Source organism: Corythoichthys intestinalis, chromosome 11 (genome assembly GCF_030265065.1).
Source record: "Corythoichthys intestinalis isolate RoL2023-P3 chromosome 11, ASM3026506v1, whole genome shotgun sequence".
NCBI lineage: Eukaryota > Metazoa > Chordata > Actinopteri > Syngnathiformes > Syngnathidae > Corythoichthys > Corythoichthys intestinalis.
This window is the reverse complement of record NC_080405.1, coordinates 20564792-20588820: the sequence shown is the minus strand read 5'-3', so window position 1 is coordinate 20588820 and position 24029 is coordinate 20564792. Positions and strand designations below refer to the sequence as shown.

Genomic DNA, 24029 nt, shown 5'->3' with positions numbered 1-24029 from the left:
AGTAAAGTGCCTGTGCCATCGTCGTAGTGTTTGACTCTGGTCTCCACCCCTTTTTATGAGAACGCGCAGTAACTCTGATTTGGTTGACACAGGTTCGACTAGTCAACCTCATAATCAGCGTCATAGCACCGATTGACCACAAACTAGATAACCAGGTTTTGTCAACTCCAGTTACCCGCTGGTAAGCAGGATTACTTCTGGGGAGGTTGAACTCCGTTCGTAGTATAGGCCACAGAAATGACTATGTATCGTTTTGACAACATAGGCTATATTTCATTAAGTATTATTAAAGTACCTGGAGGCAAAAGTCATTTGATACACATTATCTGTTGATTTTCTATTTTTTACAAGAATATGTTTATTATAGTCCTTCAGAGTTTGGCTCCGCACTGTCATCTGCGGTCAGTTTGATGCCAAGGACAACTGGCATGTTGTATATACGGGAAACACAAATCGATTAGGAGATATCTAAACTCTGCATTCCCTCTGGTGTTTCCAGGAGTGACACGGAGCAGTAGTCTTTATATGAAATGCTTACATGGTGAGGGGAAGACGCTCAACTGTGAATGCGTCTTAATTCCAGTCATATGATGCAGTTTACATTTACGCTCTAATGGACTACTGTAACTATCGACTATAATTTCCGATATGGTTTATTCCTTACATATGCTGGTTTGCAGAACTCTACATAATTTCCAATTACTCTGAATATTCATGGAGTTACACTTGAATAGCACCTTTCCACCTTCAGGGTACTCAAAGTGCTTTGACACTCTCATTTAACTACTGATGACACTGCATTAGAAGTAACAAGGGGTTACTGAGTTGGGTAACAATCACCCCACCACTGAGCCATGCCGCCCGACAAATGTCATAAAAATGTAAGACCCGACAGGTCATATATTTACATAGGGCGGAAAACACAGACAAGATTGAAAAAGCTGTTTCTGCTCTTGCACTCCTCTTTAAAAGAAACAGCTGTATTTTAAGTCAAAACAACCATTGTGAAAAATGTATACATGCATAGCAGATTCATGGTTCATTAAGCCCCCGAACTATTTTTAATGCGTCCGTTTTACCCTGGACACCGCCATTTACAGACGTCGCGCAACCGCTTTTGTATCAACCCAGCCAAAAAACGAAGGTAATTAATTATATGTTTTATTCAAAATGTCTGTCATCTTTAGCTTAGAGTCATTAACTGATGTTTAATATTTGGTAAAAAAAAAAAGAAAAAAACGACTTTTAAAAAATGATTCACTCACATATCTATCATATCATATAACCGATCCAAACAAAGAAAAATTGAAAAAAAAAAAAAAAAAAAACGTTTAAAAGGGTAAATATATGAAAAAGAAAATCTCGACCACGTCTTGATGTCTGCGATTTCTGCATCGCGACCCTTGTGTTATGACCATGTTTCACCTATAAAATCCCAAAAAAATGCAGCTGTGGCCATTCACAGCTGTGTCTTGACACTTAGTGATACATGCTACATGGAGTTTTTGGATCGAAACAAGGTAAGGTAATTATCCCCCCCCCCCCCCCCCCCCCCGGGCGCGTTGCAGATCGGCAAAGACAATTGACAACCACGCCGCCGTGTGACATTATCCTGGGTAGTTTTGTTTGATTTTTTGGCTTCGAAAGCCGGGAATAAAACTGAAACATCACTCGGTTCGGGTTAGCATGTCGGCTAGCTGTCACGCCTCCTGGTTTGTTTACGCTCTCCGAAGCCAGGGCAGGGAAATTACCAAAAAACTCCAGTGGCATAAAATATAGCTTGGGAGGTGCAGGAAGTACACAGTTTTGACCATTATGAAGTAATTTTGCCATGTCGTACTGAATAAATATATTTTTAATATTTCATATTCCATTTAGCACAAGACTTATTTGTCAGACCATGCCATTTATTTAGCAAATGGGGAAAAATACTTTGATAAAAACGATATCCTGTAAAAATATTGGACTGGAAAGACTGACACGATGACATTTTGCGGCTTTCTTCATCACATTATCCTCGTTCTGAATAATTCCCACTGAATGGGCTGAATTCTAAATCAGATGAAACCATGAGCCTGCCGACGTCATCCTCCTCTTGGGGACGCAATAGCCCTATAGACCCTACCCACGTGACGTCACAACTCCGCTCTCCTGAATGGTACCGCCCAATTGTCCGTCAAAACATAGTGTTAACCTGCTACGGCTACGTACATTCCTCCTATTTACGGCGTGTTTTTCTGCTCCTTAACATTAATAATCAAAATGGTGAAGGCGTGTGTGGCTGTTGGTTGCACTAACAGAGAAGATGGAAGGAGAGACTTGAAGTTTTACCGTATTCCGAGGGATCCAAAGAGGAGAGCGAAATGGACGGCTGCAATTCGACGTGAAAACTGGGCACCAAAAAATCACCACAGACTATGTAGTAGTCATTTTATATCCGGTAAGATGCATTTAAGATATACTTAGAGGGTTTTGGGCTGACAAATAACCACAATTAAGATCATTGCTAGGCTAATCGCTGACAACATACACGTATGTATGTAGTGAGAGTGCTATCGCTAAACCATATAAACATTAAAAGCCTTAACTCCATTGACAAACGACATGAAATACATTAGACTTGACAGTGGATGTTAGCAATAACAAAAGATTTTGAATTGAAAATTTCGTAACTCACCTTTCCAAGCACAAGATAGATTCCTGCCGAATTTTCGTGGACGAGGACCTGTTTCACCCAACCAGCAACGAAGTATTTATAAGCCTCCAAGCTCTTGAAGTTTTTCAAATTTTCGTGAGAATAGGCTGATTTTGTGTGGACAAGATAATTGTAAATATCAGCGTAGCAGATGTCAGGCAGACAGGGCGAAGACAGTGGGTCGAAAAACATCGATTTGGGCATCAAATATGGATCTGGCGACTGTATAGAACGAAGCTTTTCCACATAACGCCTTTTATGCAACACATCCAGTGAGTTTACGGCATCAGAAAGCACCAGGTCTTCCATGAAATGCATTTTAAATTCCTCTATCAATTGAAACCAATGCTAATACAGAGACAAAATGACGGACAAGTGGGCGGAACCATACAGCGAGCACGTGGTTTTGTGACGTCGGTGGGTAGGGTCTATAATGGTAGGCATGGCTAAACGGCAGATTAAAAGGCTAATTTCTTGTCATCTGCGCTTTGCCAAATTGTTTTATATAGTCGAATCGTCTCAAAATATGATTCTAAATCACATAATAATGCTATTTAAGACTTTTTTTTAAAAATCCTGTCGTACGCACTTTAAGTGTGTAAAGAATAGCCAAAAGGCTAGGTTAGAATTCCACCTGTTGCTTTTGAATGAACTGTACAGTGTTTTTATTTGATGAACTAAAGTATCTTCCGAAAGTTATTCATGTTCTTTTTGCGAAATCTATATAACATAATAGATGCGTGACCGAACCGAGTCACATTTACCAAAGACACCGATAGACCAAGACAATGAGCTCATGCATACGCGCGGCACATTGAGAGTCTCCCCAGTGGGCTGGTCACGTGCCCAAGCCATGCTGGGGAAGCATTCGAGTGAAGCATTCAGTTCCCGATTGTGGACCTCGCGGTCTTTTTCCTGCATGAAGACACGATCCTACTTCCTACCACTTTATAATTTTTGGGGGGAGGTAGGGTGGGCGTAGCTGTCCGCAAAGCCCAGCGACGTGTAATCATCAACCTGATCTGCATCCAAACTTCAGTCAGTGTGCTTCAAAAACATGCCAAGCGCCACTTTCCAAGTGTGAAGCTGTCACGTCGAAGCCTCGCTTTGGAAGAACACAGTGAGTAGCATGCATCATAGTATTTTGGGAATGACTCGCATTTGACTTGTGTGCGGATGACGTTTAAAAACAAAGCAACGTGGACGGAGTTCCAGCGTCGTTTATTGAGGAATCGGACGAATACACTTAGTGCTGTTGTATTAATTTATGTATAATACCAGGATACATATTTGATGCATTGTTATTATTGGAGTCTTTAATATAATAATTACCTTTCGAGTTCACTTTTCCTGAGGGAACAAAATGAGTACATTTTGCAATTACTCAACAAAGAAATTGGTCCGAGATCTCATACTTCTGATGCCAGTCATGGTAAATTATGTATTCAACAACAGTTGTTTTCATTTAATAAGAGATTTAATTAATTATATCCTCGAGCAATTTGAACAGCTGCACAATAATAAATCAACAAACATAATTCCTGTATCACAAAATGCTGGCTGAAGATGACTAACCTCTGATATGGATTGAAATGGTCTATAATATAAATTAAAACATAAAAAAAATATATATAAGTGGTGTATAACTGCACTGCAATATCAGAGGTTTCTGTAGGGCAGTGCTTAACATGACAATAGTCATATTGTTAATTTAACAGTAACTTGTCTGTCATTATTGTTTTTAAGACGGTTTAGGCTGCAGCTTTTTATTTGTTTGATCGTTTTACTGGATTTAATTTTAAAGTTGTGAGCCTGGAAAGCAAATGTTAACATGGGTGCCAGATTGGTCGATCACGTTTTTTTTTTTTTTTTTTTGCTTTTATTTGTGGCCCACTATAGCAAATCATGTGTCTGCTTTGTCTCTATTGAATTGATTTGTTAGTTTCACTTTTGCAATAAATCTGTCCCTGAATTGCAATTTTTCTTTCTTTGTTTTTCTTCAGAAATTATTACCATATTTTCTACCAAATTCAAAGTCATCATATGTTATCCTTTCTTTATATTTATTTTTATTATATTGCATGGTTCCTGTTATCAAATTCTTTTTTTTTTTTTTTTTTTTTTTTTTGTTAAACGCACATGCAGTATTGTAACAATGAAACACGGGGACAGCTGTGTATACATAATATAATGAGATGAACATAACGGGGTCCCACGGGTCTTATAAAGGACATGAATTCCTTTACTTTTAAATCGCACTGAATTGCCTGAAATTATGCCTGATAATGTTTCTGACCGTTTTAGGAAATACTTATAGTTTTTTTTTTTTTTTTTTTTTGTAAAATTAAAAAAAAACTGAAATGGCCTACTAGTACATTTCTCTCTAAGTGTTCTTGAAGGGTCACTTGATGAAACCTGTCGGACTCCTATAATGTGTTTCTATAAGTTCAGTCATAACGGGCTTCGGAGGAAATGATGAGTATAATTTATTTGTTGTTTATTATTATTTATTATTAATTTATTGTTTATTAATAATCCTTATATTATTTTTGGCCCCGTTGGTGTAGAGGCTGTTCGACTCTATGCCCTGGTACCAGAGAATATGTCTCTAGAAGGGTGTACAATATTATTACTAGATGATTAATTAACAATATGAATAATTGGCAAGCTTTGGGTAATATTGTTAAAACTTGATATTCTTTACTGTATCTTATTCACATACAGTGTACAAAGGCAAACTCATTTGGAGAGCACAATTCAACACAAGGTCATTCAAAGTGTTCTAAATAACATGGAAATCAGCAAAACACAATTAATAAAAACACAAATAAATGATACATAAGTTATATTAAAGCAGTAAGGCAGTTAAATACAAAATAGGACGTAGACGTAAAAACAAATAATGGGATGAAAAGTCATACATTGGGTATTTGAATAAAATTTGCAGTTATGAATACGCTGTAGTAAACAATACTGTTTTTAGCCCTGATTGAAAGGGCAGGTGAAGAGCTTTTCGGATTTTGGTGTAATTTTATAAATATAAACTTTGGACAAGTTCGTCAAAACAACCATGTCATCTTCTAATGCGTTACTGTGAGGGCATGAAGAGCTTTTCGGATTTTGGTGTAATTTTACATATATAAACTTTGGACGAGTTCGTCGAAACAACCATGTCATTTCTAACGTGTAACTGTGAGGATAGTTTGTGTTTTTAAAGTTTTTTAGCACTTTGTCAATCCTGCATTCCCAAACTCGGTTTAGCAATAAATGTATGAAATTGACATGAATAGACAACCTGTCAGCTGTATTATGAAAGGCAAGCAACAACAACAAAAAAACAGGTCAAAATCAAGTAATAAACGTATTAAATTGACATGAAATAACAACCTGTCATCTTTCTTATGACAGACAAGCAACAACAAAAAAAGAGGTCACACTTCAACAAACAGGCAGTTGGTTTTGCCCCCCATATCAACAGAATTGCATAAAATTTTAGATATAGAAAAGACAGTAAGGGTCTACTTATGTCTTTGAAAAACCATAGTTGTATCAACCTAGGGTTTCAAAGCTGTCATCGCTGAAATGTTGAAAACAAAGACGCGATCGGGGAGCCAGGGAGAAGTTCCTCTTGACTCTCACAAAAGATGTCCAAGTCATTGCAGAAGAAGGTTTTTGGGCGACTCATTGAGTCTCGAGCCTTCGTGTGAGCAATTCATCACTACACATAGAGACAGCATGATAAATCTCATGAGTAAAACCCAGAAAATGGTGGCAATATATGGCGAGGATAGTGTGGTGCTATACTTTTGTATTGGAGTGCTGGCAAGGTCTTTGGGAAATGAGGGTCATCTGGTAGCGGCCGGCAGTGAGGCGCGTTCTTCATTGCTAAGGTGTTGCTGTGGCAGTAACTCCAAAACTACGCAGTCAATTCAAAAACATTTTTGGTTATGTGAGTTTTGAGACAGCGAATGATGCATTCAATATATTTTAACCAAGTAAACGCTCATGAATTGAAGTCTTCACCTGCCCTTTAATGCAGCTAACTGTTTGCGCACACCTCAGATCAGATACCGTATTGACCCGAATATAAGACGGCCCTGGTTATAAGACGACCCCCTCTTTTTCAAGACTCAAGTTTGAAAAAAGACTATTTGAACACCAAATTACTTTTTATGCAGAAAATAATTACAGTACATCCGAAACAAATTATAACAATATATTTGAGAGAAAAAACATGTTATTTTGCCTTAAATCTTAATATCGGAACATTTAAATATGTCAACTAAAGTGCAATCACGTTCGTAAATGAATGGCTTCTGGTTTTTGAAATCTAAATAAACCAATCTATTGTGATAAAACAACAAAATTGCAATAACTGCATTAAACATCGCAGTGAAGTCTAACTAACTGTAGTCTTGAAACAAATCTGAATAAGGAAAAGCATTGCAATAAAATAATGCAAACTGGTTAAACTTGAGAGTAGCTGAGATCTGTCATGACAGGACATCGCTTCAATGATATCTGGCGCCATGTAGCGTCGTGAATGGGGAGAGTAGCTTAGCTCTGTCATGACAGAACATCACTTCAATGATATCTGGCGCCATCTAGCGTCGTGAATGGGTATAATGTCCAGACCGTGAATATAAGACGACCCACTCTTTTTCAGTGTTATTTCAATTCAAAAAACACTGTCTTATATTCGGGCCAATACGGTAATTTGTTCCAGAGGGGAAGAGCATAATAACTGAATGCCACCTCACTCGTTTTTTGTTCTTGGAACAAACGGCAGACCGGGGGCCAGACGACCTAAGGGGTCTAGATGCTTCGTCGGGGTTAAACAAATCAATCATGTATTTTGGTCCGAGGCCTTTAATTGTTTTGTAGACCATTAGTAAGATTTCATAAAGTCATATTGCCAGCACGTCATGAATGCTGATTTGTTTTAACAATTTATTTGCTACCCTCTCGATGCCATGTCCCCCTACATGAAATTATGCCAATGGAACATGACTCCTAAAAGACAATTGTTCATCTGGGTGCATAAAACTGACACCAACTATTTATCATGCATCTGCTCACACGATCCACCTCCTAATTGCGCAGACAGCGTTTTCAACACAAGCAGCAGGAGGAAGACAGCATCCGCTTCAGTACATGCAGGGAGAATAACGAGTTGGCGTGTTGTGTTGATGCTGTAGGTGTATTGACAGCAGTATGCCTGGTTGATCCCAGTGGCCTACATTACATAGCAAGTTTAAGCGTGACGGATGGTTATATGTGCTTCTTGCAGAGCTGCATTTTAAAGTCCGCTGAAATTGAAAAACCATGTACACAACACAAGATGAGGAGCTGTGGCCTCAGGTTTCAAGTAGTTCTGAATCATATACACATGGAGCTTTATTGGTGCATCCTCTTTAAGAATGTACTCAGATGAATAAGGATTGAACTAAATCCTTCTTCTATCAATGCAGGAAAGTCATGGTTATACTTTCAAGTGGATTGGGAGGAGGTCATCTCTGCCAATTTTAATTTGTTGGTCTATGGGCTATTTCTTAAAAGATTAAAGCCTACATTTTGTTTTCACACAGATAGTCTTTGAAAAGTTGGGGGGCCTAGGAAGAATCGAAGTCCAGCCTCCTGTGGCGAGAAACACATTTGATGACACTTATCATCTGGAGGATTAGATTGCGTAATGTATTTGCACTGCACTGAGTTATAATTAGAGCATAGCTAATGTTCCAGTGTGCAATTCTGGGAAATCTTTAAAGAACTGTGACAGATCATTTTGGAACTGGTACTTTTACTGAAGCGCTCAAGTGTTTTCATCAACCGTCTCTTACAAAAGCGTTTTGCTCATATATTTAAGTACAATCTTATGTTTTTCTTATTCTGTTTTTGTCTTGAATCCATCCAGTTTAGGCCATATTCGGAGGTGCAAAAGTGCATGAAAATTCAAAGTGTGTATGTAGCAGCAACAACAAAACTTGATTCCTGCATGTAACCTTTCTGCTTCTATATCGGAGTATGGGATACAGACATTGTTGCCAGATTTGGTGAGTATGCGCTCAAAGGAGCAATTTGTAAAAGACTAAGGGCAGGAGAGAAATGCATTGGTCGGTTTGATAAAAATTTGGGCTACTTACGGCAAAATCTAATCTTGAACGGGATATTGTACTTTGGGATGGTTTTAATTGAACAGGGAAGGTTTCATGGCGTGTCTGGGCTGGAGACTGTCATGCGGATCTGGCAACCCAGGAGACAGATGCCACCAAATGATGGGCAGTTTACATGGCGACACAAAGACGCAATGACTGAGTTCCGGACTCGGCTCGCGTGCATATGGTGTCGGCGAAGACGGAAGGCGAAGACGCAAAATTCTGAATCCTGCCTCGAAAGTGGAAGAATTCGATTGCGGGGGAATCAGGGGGGCTTGCTTCGCATGCATATCAAAGGCTACGGCCGTGCCGGACTCGCGACGATAACGTCAGCACTCGTACACGTCACATTGGGCGTGTGCAGCAGTGCTATTTAACATTAAAAACTGCAAATGGCGGAACGCCTGCTTTAATTTACTGTTTTAATAATATTTTTACTTTTAAATATGTTGAATGTTTCCATTTTTGTGCCTTTTGGAGCAAAAGGAAAATGCCATTGCTTCGAATGGGCGGGCATGTTTTCTTCCGGGCTAAGGAGCCCCGTGGGGTCAAAGTGCATCATTCGCGGTCACCTTGTAAATCTGCACTGCCCCCTAGGGCCTGGCATGAATACTACATCGTTTTCATGCGGAATTGCGACATTCTTCGAATGGAAACGAAACCATGTAAATGCACATTTGAAATTTTTTGTCTTCTCGGAGAGTCACCATGTAAACGGCCCCACATGCGTTTTTAACTGTTCAGACCACGACGGGAGGCTGAAGTTGTTAGAGGTGCGCGAGCAGCAGGGAAGCAGACAAACAGGGGTTGTGGCGAGTAATATTTTATTCGAGATCACAAGAAAAAACTTGGTGGGTGTAGATCGCCCTGCTCGGGGTAGCTGAGCCGACGTGAGACGAGGAAGCTCAGAAGGAGGCAGGCGTGGAATCCGACAAGGAGCACGCATAAAACAGGACCTGGGGTGAGAGCAAATAAGTCGTGAGCTGAGGATCAGAGATATCATTAAGGAATGTGAGATACAACTGAAGTAGGACACAGACGAGTTGATCGGGCAACGGGGTGGCTGCGTCCACTGGCTTTTAAAGAGAGTTTTCAGATTTTTGCAGTTCCATTTCTCAAAGCGCTGTCTTTGTCTAAACGATAGAAAGTGAAAGTTTTTGGCATTTTTTTCCACTCATTACACTTGTTGTGTAAATGGCCCCTTAGTCTGCATGTATTGGGCAAGGCTGGTTGAACAGACCACATTTAATAAAGCCACTCAATAACAATAATTGTTTTGAATTCAAAATGTATGAAAAAATCCCGAAAATGTTTGTTGGAATAGTGCGTGGTCACCTCCAACTGAACCTTCTTAGTTTGTGAGAACTGCATTTGTCCTTTTTAGGGTCCGCAAATGCGGAAACAAGGTTGGACCTCAAAGCCGACAACAACCAGGGGATGCCTTGAAGTGTTCATTAAATACAGACAAAAATACACTCGATCGTGGAAAAAGGGGAATAATAAAATGGATCAGTGACAGTAGGTCGACGGGGATCAATGATACTTACCTAAGTAGCAGGCAGAGAACCAATCAAACAACAAAATAAAAACACTCAAATACCTGCGCAAGGCAGAGGATTTCAAGGGTGGTATACGAATAAGCTAGAAAATGCACGAGACTCGAGAGTAGATATGTGCCGATTACCTGTTTCAAGGTATACCGTGGTATGAAAACGTCAAGGTTTCAAAACCGCAAAAATTTTCCGTCATACCGTCCCTAAGGTATTAGCTATTTATTATGTCCCAAAAATGCATGGAGAAATCCTTCGCTTGCAGCTGTAAGGGTCAACCCTCCCTCGCCAATTGTTGCTCAGTGTCACAGTCAGCTGTGTTACACGATGGCTGGAGGAGGTGAAACTCCTGAGCATTTTCCCACAACGAAGAAAACGAAATCGCTGGTATGGGAATACGTCGGCTACAGAAAAGTTACAGATGGCCGAAGCTTAGAGGAGGAGTGCCAAACGACATGTAAAACATGTTTGCAGTGGGTGGCTGCCGAGGAGGCAATACCTCCAATATGATTTCTTTTTTCTACAAAATTAAAGGTTAATAAACATTGATGAACTTTTCCCACCAGCTACGAGAGTTAACTCAAGCGTGTTTAGTGTGTCTAGCGGTGGCAAAACATGTGCTGTTTTTTTCTCTCTGGCAACCGTCTGTGTTGAGAAAGAAAGTGTGTGTATAATATTAACATGATACGAGTCATACACACGTGCTTTTTATGGAAAATAATTCAATTATTTTTGTTCTGATAGAAATGAGCTGTGAATACCGTGATACCGTGAAACTGGCTTAATGTTATCATACGGTCAGAATATCATGCCGCACATGCCTACTCGAGAGTACAGGATGTCAAATGGCGACCAGCAAGTCAATATCTCTACACCCTTCTCTTGGATCGCTTGTGTTTAAATACTAATGTTGATGAGCTTAAATTGGATGCAGGTGCGATGTCGAGAATGCTCCCACAACTGGCTCTGTAACAAAGCACACTCTGACCAGCAGCAGAATGTGACAGTCCCTGCTTCTTTGGATTCCCGTTTGTTTGTAGCATTGCTCAGTATCAAAAAAGACAGATGTGAAAACAACCCCGGGGAAGTCGCAATGTGATGCTTAACTACACAAACCTCAGCTGGCTGCAGTACCACTTGTCGTCTGCAATTCACTAGTGTGCCTCACCACTCATCAGTTGTTTATTATTCAATTATGAAGGTCCTCAAATTCAAGCTGAGCTCAGTGAAGTGGAAAACAGACCAGCTTATTGATAAGTGGGCATCTTAGCTTTCAGTTTTCCTTTGAAGTGAGGCAGATGGCTTGTGGAGGTGGTGCACTGACGTGGCTAGGAGTCCCTTTTAAATGATCTTGTCAAGGGTGCAAAGTTACACTTAGTTCAAACTTGAATAGAAATGCATAGCCTGTATGTCAATGGGAACCAAACACCATTGTCAAAGGTTAAAGGTGTGTATTCCAAATGCCTGAAGAAACTCACCATGATGGTGACAGTCTGTCAAATTGCCCACTAAGCTGGCAGCCTTTATAACGTTGTTGTGTTGAGAAACAGTCAGATGCCAGATAATGAGTCAAAGAGCTTGACAGGTGGCTCAGTATTCGCCTGGGTGGCGAAATCCCCGTCATCTCATAGCAGATACAATTCTATAGCTGTCAGGTGTTTTTCAATCTTACTTGTGGCCTTTTTCTTGGCTGAATGCCGGACCAAGCTGTCGGTCAGATTAGCTCTGGAGCCAATGGTGGGAGGGCAGTGGTATCCTCTGGGGGACAGCTGCCAGAAAGAGCTACAAATCCCTGGATACAGAGTATGCACGCAAATCAAGACATGCATGTGAAGCCCAATGATAGACTCAAAGATCAAATTGGGTCATCGTGGAGTGTTGGCTTAGCTCAGTGCCTCATTCGAAAAACTGTTTTGTCCTTTCTGACCTTCAGGAACATTATATGAATGTATACAATACTGAATGTAATGTAATAACATCAGTATAAAAATAATACACCATACTTCTTCTAATAGCATACACTTTTAATTATAAATAGAGTAACTTGATTCCTGACTGTCACTTCGTGTCGCATGATGGATTATCTCTTTCGTGTCTTTTGCTGTCTTGATGGGATTGTTAATCATGACTCATGGAGAAACATAGCAACTTCCAACATCAACAATTAGAAGGTCCTTTTCACTGTGGCTTGCTTGCTATATCTTTGGAAGAAGTACCAAGCTGTGTTATAAATAGCAATTAATGACTAAACTCCCTATGTATGCCTCTTTTGCATTCATATCAATACGGTGATTAAGTGTCATGTGTTTTCCAATTCTAAGATGCAATCTGAATACTATTTTGTTTTGTCGGGAAGTCAGACAGTCTTTAGGTGTCTTATATCATATTTTATTCGATATTTTGGTGTGATGTATTGCTATGTAATGGTAATGCATCTCATTTAGGCAGTGACGTTACAAATAATCAATGTTATTCTTAATGACTTGTAATTTTAGGCCCGTCACTAATGGATGCCAATGTCTCCCTCCTAAGTCCTCCAAAATGGTGACAACAACAACATCTGTTCATTGAAAAAATAACAAATTGAAAAAAAAAAAAAAATTTGAGTATTTCTGGAAGCCAAATTCAGCAAAATGTTGCTATTTTTTGTATTTTGGTCCATTACTGTACACTGCAACATAGCGCGTGATAAATCATCTTTGAACATTGGCATGCGCCCTCCTCCACCACTGGGCTTTTCACACTCCAAACAAAGGCTTGCACTGTTGCACCATGTTCTTTTCTCCTCCTGCAGTTCAATTTCGCTCTCAAAAATCCCCAATAAAAGCATACTCGCATGTTGCAGCATTACTATCCTGGGAAGAAGAGTTGGCAAGTGGGGCAATTTTCCCACCACCCCTTTTATGCACAGCTGTGTTGAAGAAATGATGCTTTCATGCTACCAGTGTGTTTGTGGTTATCTGGCAGCCATCCACTGCTTTCGACTGAACTACTTGTTTTTTTCTGTCTTTGATACAGTATTTTCCCCAATATTAAACTCGCTGTTTATGACTGAGTTTAAAAGGTTTGAGATAAACATGGCACAGCAATTACATAACCTTTCCCATTTTTCGTGTCAAGTCAAAATGGAATGGAATGGAAAGATCTTTTTGCTCATTGCTCATAGCCATTTGAAATAGATTTTTGGAGTGTCCTTGATGGCTGACAGTGAAAGGTTCAAACCTGCCTTCCTGCGTCATGGCACTTGGCTGAGGTTACGTGCTCTTCTTGTGCTTGCAATCCATCAGACTTTCAGATGCAATCATCTTCATGATCAGAGGCAACATAGTAAGACAAATCCAAGACTTCACTTTTCCCATATTGTTCAAAAGTGTGGGGTCAGTCACCCAGTGTCTTCCATTAAAACTATAATTTTATTTATCAAATGAGTTGCAAAATAAATAGAAAATATAGTCAGGACGTTTACAGAGCTAGAACTAATGATTTTCATTTGAAATAATAATGCTTTTCCTCAAACTTTGCTTTTGGCAAAGAATGTTCCATTTGTAGCATTTACAGCGTTACCGACCTTTGGCATTCTGTTCATTTTTTTAACACCCGGTGCTTTCAGAAGTCCATTCCATAAATTGGATTGGCTCGATAAGCACTTATATTTCTGCTTATTAATATTTGAGGATATTTTTCCACCAGAGGCTGTCTCATTAGCTTGAAACTTGTGTTGCACCGATACTAGTTTCGGAAAGGGCCCCAATACGGCACTAATATGCAGGCATCGGTATCGGGAATAAGAAATAATGCACCATTACTGCGCAATATTTGCTCTTTGAGATTTAGTTTCCAACCACGGGTTGTCCTTCTGAAGATGGCCGTCGATTACAAATGCTGCCGAATAAGAAAATGAATACAAAAACAAAGAAGAAGAAAACCATTAAAAAAAAAAAAAAAACGAAAATGTATAAGAATGCATGAAAGGTAGAAAAAAAATATCTAAAAGTTGTTGAATATTTTTTTGTAAGATGAAAAATGGTAGTCCTGTGGTGTTTTCAGTCCAGGAGAGGAGTTGTTAAATCTGCTCATTTAGCAGTCATATTTTCGATGTTAGAAGCTGTATTTTAAATGGTAGATAAGATAACATACATGTCAAACGGTAATTCCAGCCAGGATTGAAAGTTTTATGAACTCTGATATTGACATGAGATAACAATGGTAGCTATGTTAGAACGAGGGGAAACGGCAAAATGCAGACTAGCGAAATTGTGTTGTCTGCTAGCAAAAGTGATTAGCACATGGGTTAAGCTAACATACTAATTTTGTATCATGGCATTGACTGTGTCCTCACAAATTTTGAATTAGTCTTTTCTACTGTTTCACAAGAGTTTTAAACAGTGCCTGACCAAGCTATGATGGCAAATATTTGACATTTAAATGAGTGCGCAGTAATGTATTATTTAAAATAAAAAATAAAAAAGATGGAGTAAGGGGTGCAGCTCGTGTCGTCCACAACATTCAAGACCAGCTACAAATATATGGTGCATTGGGCATTTTAATCTATTGATTCTTTACAAAATAAAACTCATCATATATCTATTCTGTCTATTCTTTGTGCATCTAATAATGTTAAATAGTGGTATCATTTCATTTATGATGCAGTAAAGCATGAATTTATACCATTCCCAGATGGTAGTGTAAGTTCCCCACATTTTTAGAAGACATAAGGCTTCTTCTTGAAATACAATTTCGAGCCCGTCTATGGTGTGAGTGTTGCTTCCAAAGATTCAAAATTCCTTTGTTAAAAATGCACAAGTTGAGCAAGCGTTGGCGTGACTTTGTGGAGGAGCTCACAATCCCTTTGGGTGGTCAGACAGTCGACGAAGGATTCACTTAAAAGCAGAAGTACTTTTACAAGTAAAGATAAAACAACACTCTTGAAAATGCAAAAATATGTGGGCTATATACTGTATAGTTTTTTTTCACCTGTATAACAGTCATATTTTCATAGGAATTAGGAGGCAAAAATAGGTCACCGTTCACATACACTGACCAAACTACCATGTTTTTCTTATAATTTCGTGACCAGTTGATGTCATCTCCTCCTGGCACATATAGTTCTGACCTTGAATTTCATGTACTAAGCCCCCAGCAGATTTAAAAGAGGAAGTGGCTTTTTAGGGAGACTGCTAGCACAGCCTGCGTAAGGCAGAAAATAAACATTAAGTGGCACAAAGAGGGTCAGATAGAAGTAAAGATTGCTGCCGGGTGATCTAGAAGAGAAGAGCTGATTCAATTAGTGATAGATCAAGACGACCCTTTTAAAGCAAATGGTATTTTTGGAAAAAGGTATTTGTTTTTAGTTGTTAGTCATTAATAATGAGAAAATCGCGGACTCCTGGATATCTTGGGGTGTAAGTCAATTGTCTGTGTTTACATAATGGTAATTCTGCATTTGTGAGGCATTGCACCATCAGTAAAGTGTACAACACACAAACAGGCTCTTGCCGTTCACAAGCCCCCCTCACTCCTAGTACTTGGTTGCTCTCAGCCATACATGCATTTTGTCCTTATATTTGGAAATTGACATATTTTTTCTCCAATCAAAAAATCATTTACACTTTGATATTTAAAAGTGCAAGAAATACCTAGTATGACCTTTATGTGAAACACACAGATGCAGTTCCAGATAACTCGGATAACTGAGCCATGTGTCATCTGTTGGAAAGTTATGTGTTGGAAAGCCAGAGCGGGCAGCAGGCTAAAGTCCTTTTTACACTAGCAGTAACAGCACGCAGTTTGCTACGCAGAAACCCATTCATTGTGTATCTGGGACTGAGCAATCTCAGCAGCATTCGTGGCCATTCCGGGCGAAGTGGCAAAGCGTGAGTGATTTGCCACAGAGAGGCGGGTCCCAAAATAGAAACTCAGGGTCGCCGATCTTCGTTTCATTGCCGTGGGTATGTCAACATTCCTTCCTTTTGCGCTTTGCCGCAGTAGTATCATTATTGTTATTTATATTATTTGCCTTACGTTATTACCTTTGAAGAAAACAAGAAAAAGACGCAAGGGGAGAAACTCTACGGGCTCGAGGACAACATTTTTTAGTTGCGTAAAGCGCCTTTCAGATTTATATCCCGCTAAATACCTGTGTAATGTGATGCGGGACTTACCCATGTCATGGCTTTCAGACAGGGGAAGATGTACCGAGAATTACTCGGGTTGGACACTTTCATGCTCACCTGTGTTGGCGACTCGGCACTCTTTGTGCGGGGAGGGCGAGAGGACGGGATTTTATAGCCCGAACATTACGTCATTTTTGGTCAGCACCGACAACAAAATAAACCACACATTTCCAAACATGGGCGATAGACTGTCTCTTCCTCGGCTCTAAGATCCAATAGCACTTTAATTTCGTTATGTTTTCAGTTTAATTTTGCTCTTTCCAGTTTGGCATGTTGATAATTTTGATGTTTACCGGTTTTTTTTCTTATTGTGAAGAAAGAGGAAATGACGATCGGCCGGCCATAATATTTACGTCATCAGCCTCCGCTCTGTGACCCGGGAATTAACCAGTTGCTTTCATACAAGCCGCGTCACACAAGCTGCGTCACGATTAAATCACGGACGTCATACTAGGACCCCACCTGCTTAATATCCATGTCATCTGCGTGTGAGTTGACCTGGGAAATTGCTTTTGGACATAAGGGCTACACGTTTGAATCCCGGTATTTAACCGGAGTTTAGCGCATGTCTGAAAGAACAGTAACACCTCTCTGCATTGATGTTAAGTATAGTACAGTGGTACCTCTACATATGAAGTTAATTCGTTCCAGGACCTTGTTTGTAAATCGAAATGGTCATATGTCGAGCAGGATTTTCCCATAAGAATACATTATAATTCCATTAATTCTTTTCACAGCCCGAAAACCTAAATGCAAATATTAATTACAAAGAGCAAAACAGATAAATTATGAATACAAATCGTAATAATAATAATATAATGATAGCAATAATAATAATAATGCCCGTAATGTAACAAACCGGGTTCTAATGTGGCAAATGTGTTTGCTTGGTGTACCTGAACGCATCACGTGGCTGACTTAACAGAGTGAGTCTGTTTATTTTCACTTTGTTTACTTGTTGCGGGAGACACTAGGCGTGTTGTGTTGCACAAATTGATGAAATAAATGATTAGAAACTTGACAAAGCTGGCAATTTCTTTGGCGATGTTACCACAATAATAATTGCCATCTTGACTTATAAAGACTGGCGAACGGAGGAGGACCGTCATAGACCATCTACGGCTGTATTGTTGAGCGAGCCATATCACAGATGCGCACCACACGCTCATATTTTTCTATCATATCTATCTTCATTTCAATGGTAATGGTAAGCATCACCTTTTTTCCTTTTTTTCAACCACCTGCGCTAACATTGTTGGAACCCATGTTGATTTTTTTTCACAAGAAAATCTGCCATGCATCCGCCTTGCGGGAAAACAAAGAAACTGCAGTGCTATCGGATGTAGAAACACATATCGTGTCAAATTTTATGTTGGATGTCGAACAGATCGTGTGTCGAAGCGATCTTATGTCGAGGTACCACTCTATCTTATCTTTTTTATTTTATTAATATGACGTATTATACATGTTTTGAGATATTTATTTTGAGATATAAGAAGTTTTTAGAGATAGTAGAAATATATTTTCCCATATGCTTGTTCATTGTACTTGGTACATTCATTTCTATATCATCTTGTACCGGATTAGATTTGCACAGCTCACATCTTCTTCTCTAAAGCAAGGTGAGAAATGGATAACACAGCTGCCTAGTAAAATTTAACTTTCTTGTGAGCCACTTAATGGGTTAACATGGGAGCCTGTCTATTCGCATTGGAAATAACAAAAAGTGTACACATTGAAAGTTCAGAGCAAATCTCCTCAAGGACACCTGGGGCACTCGGGGATGTGTGTCATGGCTGACCAGCTTTTAATTATTCTTTTCTTAGAAAATTTATTTAACTAAGGTGATTATTTCTTCCTTTTGTTCCTGAGTTGTGTGCTGTCATCTCCTGTTCAGAGTCGCTCTATCAATTTCACCAATGAAACATCGCAGCAATAATCACATGACTCCTTTATACCAATCAGACGTAAGCTTGCCGTTCTATGATCACGCCAGCGTGTTCATTCACATGGCGTATTTAAAGCACTGTAAAAAATGACGGGTGTTTTTTGTATTCCCTTAAAGAGCATATGACACGAGAAAAAAAGTATTGAATGGCATTATTATGTGAATTAGAATCATATTTTGAGACGATTCGACTGTATACAACAATTTAGCAAAGCACTGATGACGAGAAATTAGTCTTTTAATCTGCCGGTTAGCCACGCCTACCATTATAGGGCTTTAGCGTCCCCAACAGGTGGATGACGTCAGCGGTAGACTGGGCTCATCGGTTTTACTATTTAGCCCATTGAGGGGGAATTATTCAGAATGAGGAAAACGCGACGAAGAGAGCCGCAAAATGTCATTGTTTCAGTCTCTCTACTCCAATATTTTTACAGGATATTCTTTTTATCCAAGCATTTTTCCCCAATAGCTACAGTATATAAATGGCTTGAGAAGGACCAGTCAGCCCGTCGAGGGGGAACTATTCACAACGAGGAAAACGCGACGAAGAGAGCGGCAAAATGTCATTGTTTCTGTCTCTTTACTTCAATATTTTTACAGGATATTCTTTCTATCCAAGTATTTTCCCCAATTGCTAAATAAATGGCATGGTCATGACAAATAACAGTCTTATGCTGAATGGAATATGAAATAATAAAAATGCATTTATTCAGGACGACATGGCAAAATTACTCCATAATGGTCAAAACTGTCGACTTCACCTTTACTGTCGCACCTCCCGAACGATATTTTATGACACCTAAATCGGACATATGTCATTTCCCTTCCCCGGCTTCGGAGAATGTAAACAAATCAGAAGGCGTGACAGCTAGCCGACATGCTAACCCGAACTGAGTGATGTTTCAAAGTCTTCGAAGCGGAAAATCACACATAACTATCCTGGATTATTTGACATGACGACCCGGTTGTCGATTGTTTTCGCGGATCGGCAAACCGCCCGGCGGAGAGCAATTTACAGTTCGTTCCCCGGAGGAGGGTGGCTGGAGTTGTTGTGCAGCTAACGTGCTGCTGCTAATGAGCATTAGGAGAGCTTTTTACATGCCTATCAATGATCAAACGTAAGTAGTCCTTCATTTAAAGGAAGTTTGTAGTGTTTACTTTGTAATCGCTGTATTCATATTTGACATAATACAAAAAAAGATGTTTACTCACTTCCTCGTAAGTCCAATGGTCCCACAGTAAATATCCACGGTGAAAGGCGCATACGCCTCTCCCTCATACAGAATGATTTTTCTGCAGCCGTTTGGCTGGCGTGATGCGAAAAATAAACGTATTAATCCGCAAAATCAGCTGAATCCTTCGTCCTCATACACAACAATACACTGTAGCGTGAAGAGGACGTCTTCTACCGTACACGTCACAGCGCCCTCCTCCTCAATGCAAGACCGAAGCCGGAAGTCACTAATTTTCATGGCGCGGGATTCAAAAAACTAAATAAAAATAGCGATCGCTTCCACACACATCCAAGCGGCCCATATCATTCAGGGGCATAAAATACCGCGTGTAATATGAAATAAACATGCTTTTTCGTGTCACAGGCACTTTAAAGTTCCTTTCCTTAAAGTGGTTATGTAATGGGTTATTGCACAGTATCATTATAACTACAGCTGAGAAGAAAAATACCATTGCTAAAAAAAAAAAAAATGTAAGCAGTTACCCACAATGTTACTCTTACTTGAGTATTTTTTCCCCAAGTACTTTTTTACTTGTACTTGAGTACATTCTTGGATGACTACTTATAATTTTACTTGAGTAATATTATTTTAAAGTAACGCTACCCTTACTTGAGTTTTGAGCTTTGAATTTTTTGGCTACTCTACCCACCCCTGGTTAAATGTTGGAAGATAAATATGAAATAGTTCAGTTGAGATCGTAAACTCTCATTTTCTGTTGTAGCTTGTAACTAGTAGTACATAGATAAATTGTGGTACTATTGTATGTACAGTACAATTTTGGGGGGGTAAAAACTCTCCATATGCCTCCCCCCTACATCTTGTGTTGAGTCTGGTCTGAGTCCCAATTACTTGTAGACACAGGCATTGTAAGCTGTGGTCTTTCCCCACAAGACAACCCTCTTATGCTCCCACCAGTTGATTTGTATTGAATTTCAGAAACAAGAAAAGCTCACATGACTGCAATTCAATACTTCAGCAGAAATAACGCTGCTAATTGGAGCTCGACATTGTGTATGCTCTCTTACTATAGGTCTCATGCACTAATTAGTATGACACATGGCCCTTAATAGTAATGTAAGAAGTAATCAGTCTGGATTGATTTCAGTCAACTATCTAAATTGTTTTAGCAACAAAATTGTCAAACATGTAAAATTCCTTTGTATTTTATATTGCTAGATGTGAAATGGAGCTAATTGTGATGAACGTGGAAATAATATTGTATTAATCCGATCAAAGCCCTTTGAATCGAATCCAATCATGTCAGTGTAAAATCGATAAATATTGTTTAAGCAACATTTTGTAACTTTTCAGTTTTAGTTGTTTTTAGTGATACCGAGGTACAAAGGTATTTTGCCTTAAGGTAGATTCTATTTCCCGGGTGGACCAGCGCACACCCGCACAGTGTCGTAAAATCTTGATAGTCACCTGCAGTTGGATTAAACAACATTTCTGTTTTCAGGGACTGTGTGAAGGAGGAAAAGTAATAACGTGATGAATCCAGTTGTGGCTAAACAGTAGCATATGACTGTTAGCAACCATGTGGCTTAGTGTGGCTAACCCCCCCACCCCGCCCGAACCCATTAGCGCTGACGAGTTCAGTTGGGGGGTGGTAGGGGCATGACGGCAGCGAGTGAAAGCCAGGCCAATGTTCATTCTGTGGGGCCGTTTACATGGTGACTCTGAGAAGACGAAAAATTTCATGTTTGCATCTTTATGGTTCAGTCTCCATTTGATCAATGTCGCAAACGGTGTAGTATTCATGCCAGGCCCTAGGGGGCAGTGCAGATTTACAAGGCGACAGCGAATGATGCACTTTGACCCCAACAACCTCAGCAGCCCAGAAGACAACATGCCCGCCCACTCCAAGCAATGGCATTTTTCTCTTGTTCCAAAAATGCTTATGTACAAAAATGGAAACATTCAACATATTTAAAGTAAAAATATTATAAAAACAGTAAATTAAAGCCGACGTTCCGCCATATTTGCTGTTTTTAATGTTTTGTAGCACTGCTGCGCATGGCCAGTGTGACGTGTACGAGTGCTGACGTTATCGGCGTGAGTCCCCCGCCGCGGGAGCTTTTGATATGGATGCGGAGCAAGCCCCCCTCAAGCCCCTGCAATCGAATTCTTCCACTTTGGAGGCAGGATTCCAAAGTTTACGTCTTTGCCTCCCGTCTTTGCCGACACCATACAAACGCGAGGCCACTCCGCAACACAGTCATTGCGTCTTGGTGTCGCAGAGTCGCCATGTAAACTGCCCCTGTATATCCTGGTAGTCACCCTTTGTTTTTCCTCCTCAGACTTAACTTTTTGTCTCTGTTGCTCTGCCATCTTAGCAGAATTTGCGCGAAAGCATTAGCATCGACTTCCGTCTTAAAAATGAATGGGGAAAGGGGGAAGTGACGTATGCCGTAAAGCAGTCAGCACATTTGTAGTTTTATTTTTCTGTGGCAGGGTTCCTGCCACCCTCCTCAAAGTTAACCTCCTTTAGATACACTTGTAAAAGAGGTGTCATTCAACTAGTTGTCAGTCGACATATTATCACAAATGTTATGAAAATATTTTATAAAGGTTGAAAAGTTACCTAGTGCTGCTTTAAGAATTGATATTGTATTGTATTGTAATAAAATTTGCGATTTACATGAGGTTCCTACAGTTAAAAGTTAAATTTGCTTATCTTAGTTTCTCAAAAGGTATTTCCTGGTTGGTAGGTATTAAATTCATTAAATGTTAAATTGTACTGCTTTTCATTAATTTGTGTCTTGAAAAATGTCTGAGTGGCAAAAGAAAAAGAAAAAAGAAAAATTGTCTGTGCTGATGCAAATAAATTCATTAAGACATTTTTAGAGTTGTACTGATTTCTTTTTTAAAAATTGAATGGTTGACATGTAATTTGGACTGGAAATAGCCATAAATTCTGTTCTAAATGGTCTAAAAAGTATTTACAGTAAATGCCCTTGGTAAAACCTATAGGAACCCTGTTTACACTTCCAACCTTTACATGAAATAAAAGTGAAGAATGGCGTATATGTCTTCTTAAAACCAGAGAAGACTGTGAGAGTCTGTCGGGAGCTGGAGCCTATAAGCCCAACACTTTGGGCAGGTGAAGATGTACACCATGGTCAACAGTTTATCTCAGATATTTGGGTTGGTGCATATATAAATATAGTGTGAAATACTTATTCTGTTTGGTTTAATTTTTGTTGTTCTGACAGTGAAAATACTTTAAACCAAACCAAATTGTACCTACATTTTTATTTGTATTTATTTTTAAATTTTAGGACACATCAGTGACATGGCAATAAGCTGTATAAAACAAATTACATTTTGTGAATTTGTATACGTTTTACAGAAATACACTAGATGGCACTATAGACATATTGTTTCACAGAAATATTATTGTCTCTTCCCCCAATTCATGCGTTTTAGATGGTTTGCGAGCAACGTTGAATTTGGAGTAAGGTCTTATATATATACATACTAAATGGAAATCGGAACGTGTAATTTTTTACTCGTGCATGTGTCTGAGGGGCACACTTTCATAAAAAAAAACAACTGAAGAATAATTGTAACATGGTACTTACTGTGCTTATTTGGTGAATGTCACATCAGTGCAGTATGAGGTGTGAGTAGAGAGTCAGGAAGAGCTCTTAAAAGATGCTTTCTCAGCTAAGATGTGCCTTTTAAATGCAGGATTTGCATCCGTGGTGGGATTTCCTTCATTATCTTCCATTCCCTTTCCAGTCTTGCTGTTCCTACCACTTCCTTTGCTTACCTTCTTTTCCATTCCATTCCTATTTTTTATGTTCTCTAATGAGTTAGATTTCCATCACTTCTGTACTGTTTTTCAGTCGAGCTTTGTCACTGTGTATGCGTTCATTATATAACTGAGACCAGATTATACTAATGACAAATACTTGTTGCCGTATATCTCATTAAACGGGCCCTTCACATACACTTGTCAAAGCTGTTGTGTGTCTTCATCCCATGTGACCTTTTCTACAACAGAATCAACAAATCAATCACAGAGGATGCTCTCTTTGCTTTAAACAAGTGCTCTCCAATATTTATCCACACTAACTAGGGCACTTCATTGTCAAGAGACCTGAGCATGTGTGTGACTTCATGTGCCTATTAAAACTAATGTGACAACACGAGGAAGCAGTTTCACTTCCCGTTCAAAAACATTAATTGATTAGGTTTTTTTTTTCCTGCAACTATTACTCACTAAAGCAATTTTTCCATACTGAGATAAGTTAACAGAGAGGTTTGT

The 24029-nt window shown here is 39.3% G+C and overlaps 1 protein-coding gene across 3 annotated transcripts in view; it reads left to right on the top strand.

The window, feature by feature from the left end:
- Positions 1-3608: 3608 nt before the first annotated feature.
- mid2 (midline 2) overlaps positions 3609-24029 on the top strand; it is a 240067-nt gene continuing 219646 nt past the window's right edge. For all 3 annotated transcript variants that reach the window (XM_057850096.1, XM_057850099.1, XM_057850097.1), the window contains exon 1: positions 3609-3815. The gene's annotated coding sequence lies outside the window, so the exon portion shown is untranslated. The remainder of the gene's footprint in view (positions 3816-24029) is intronic.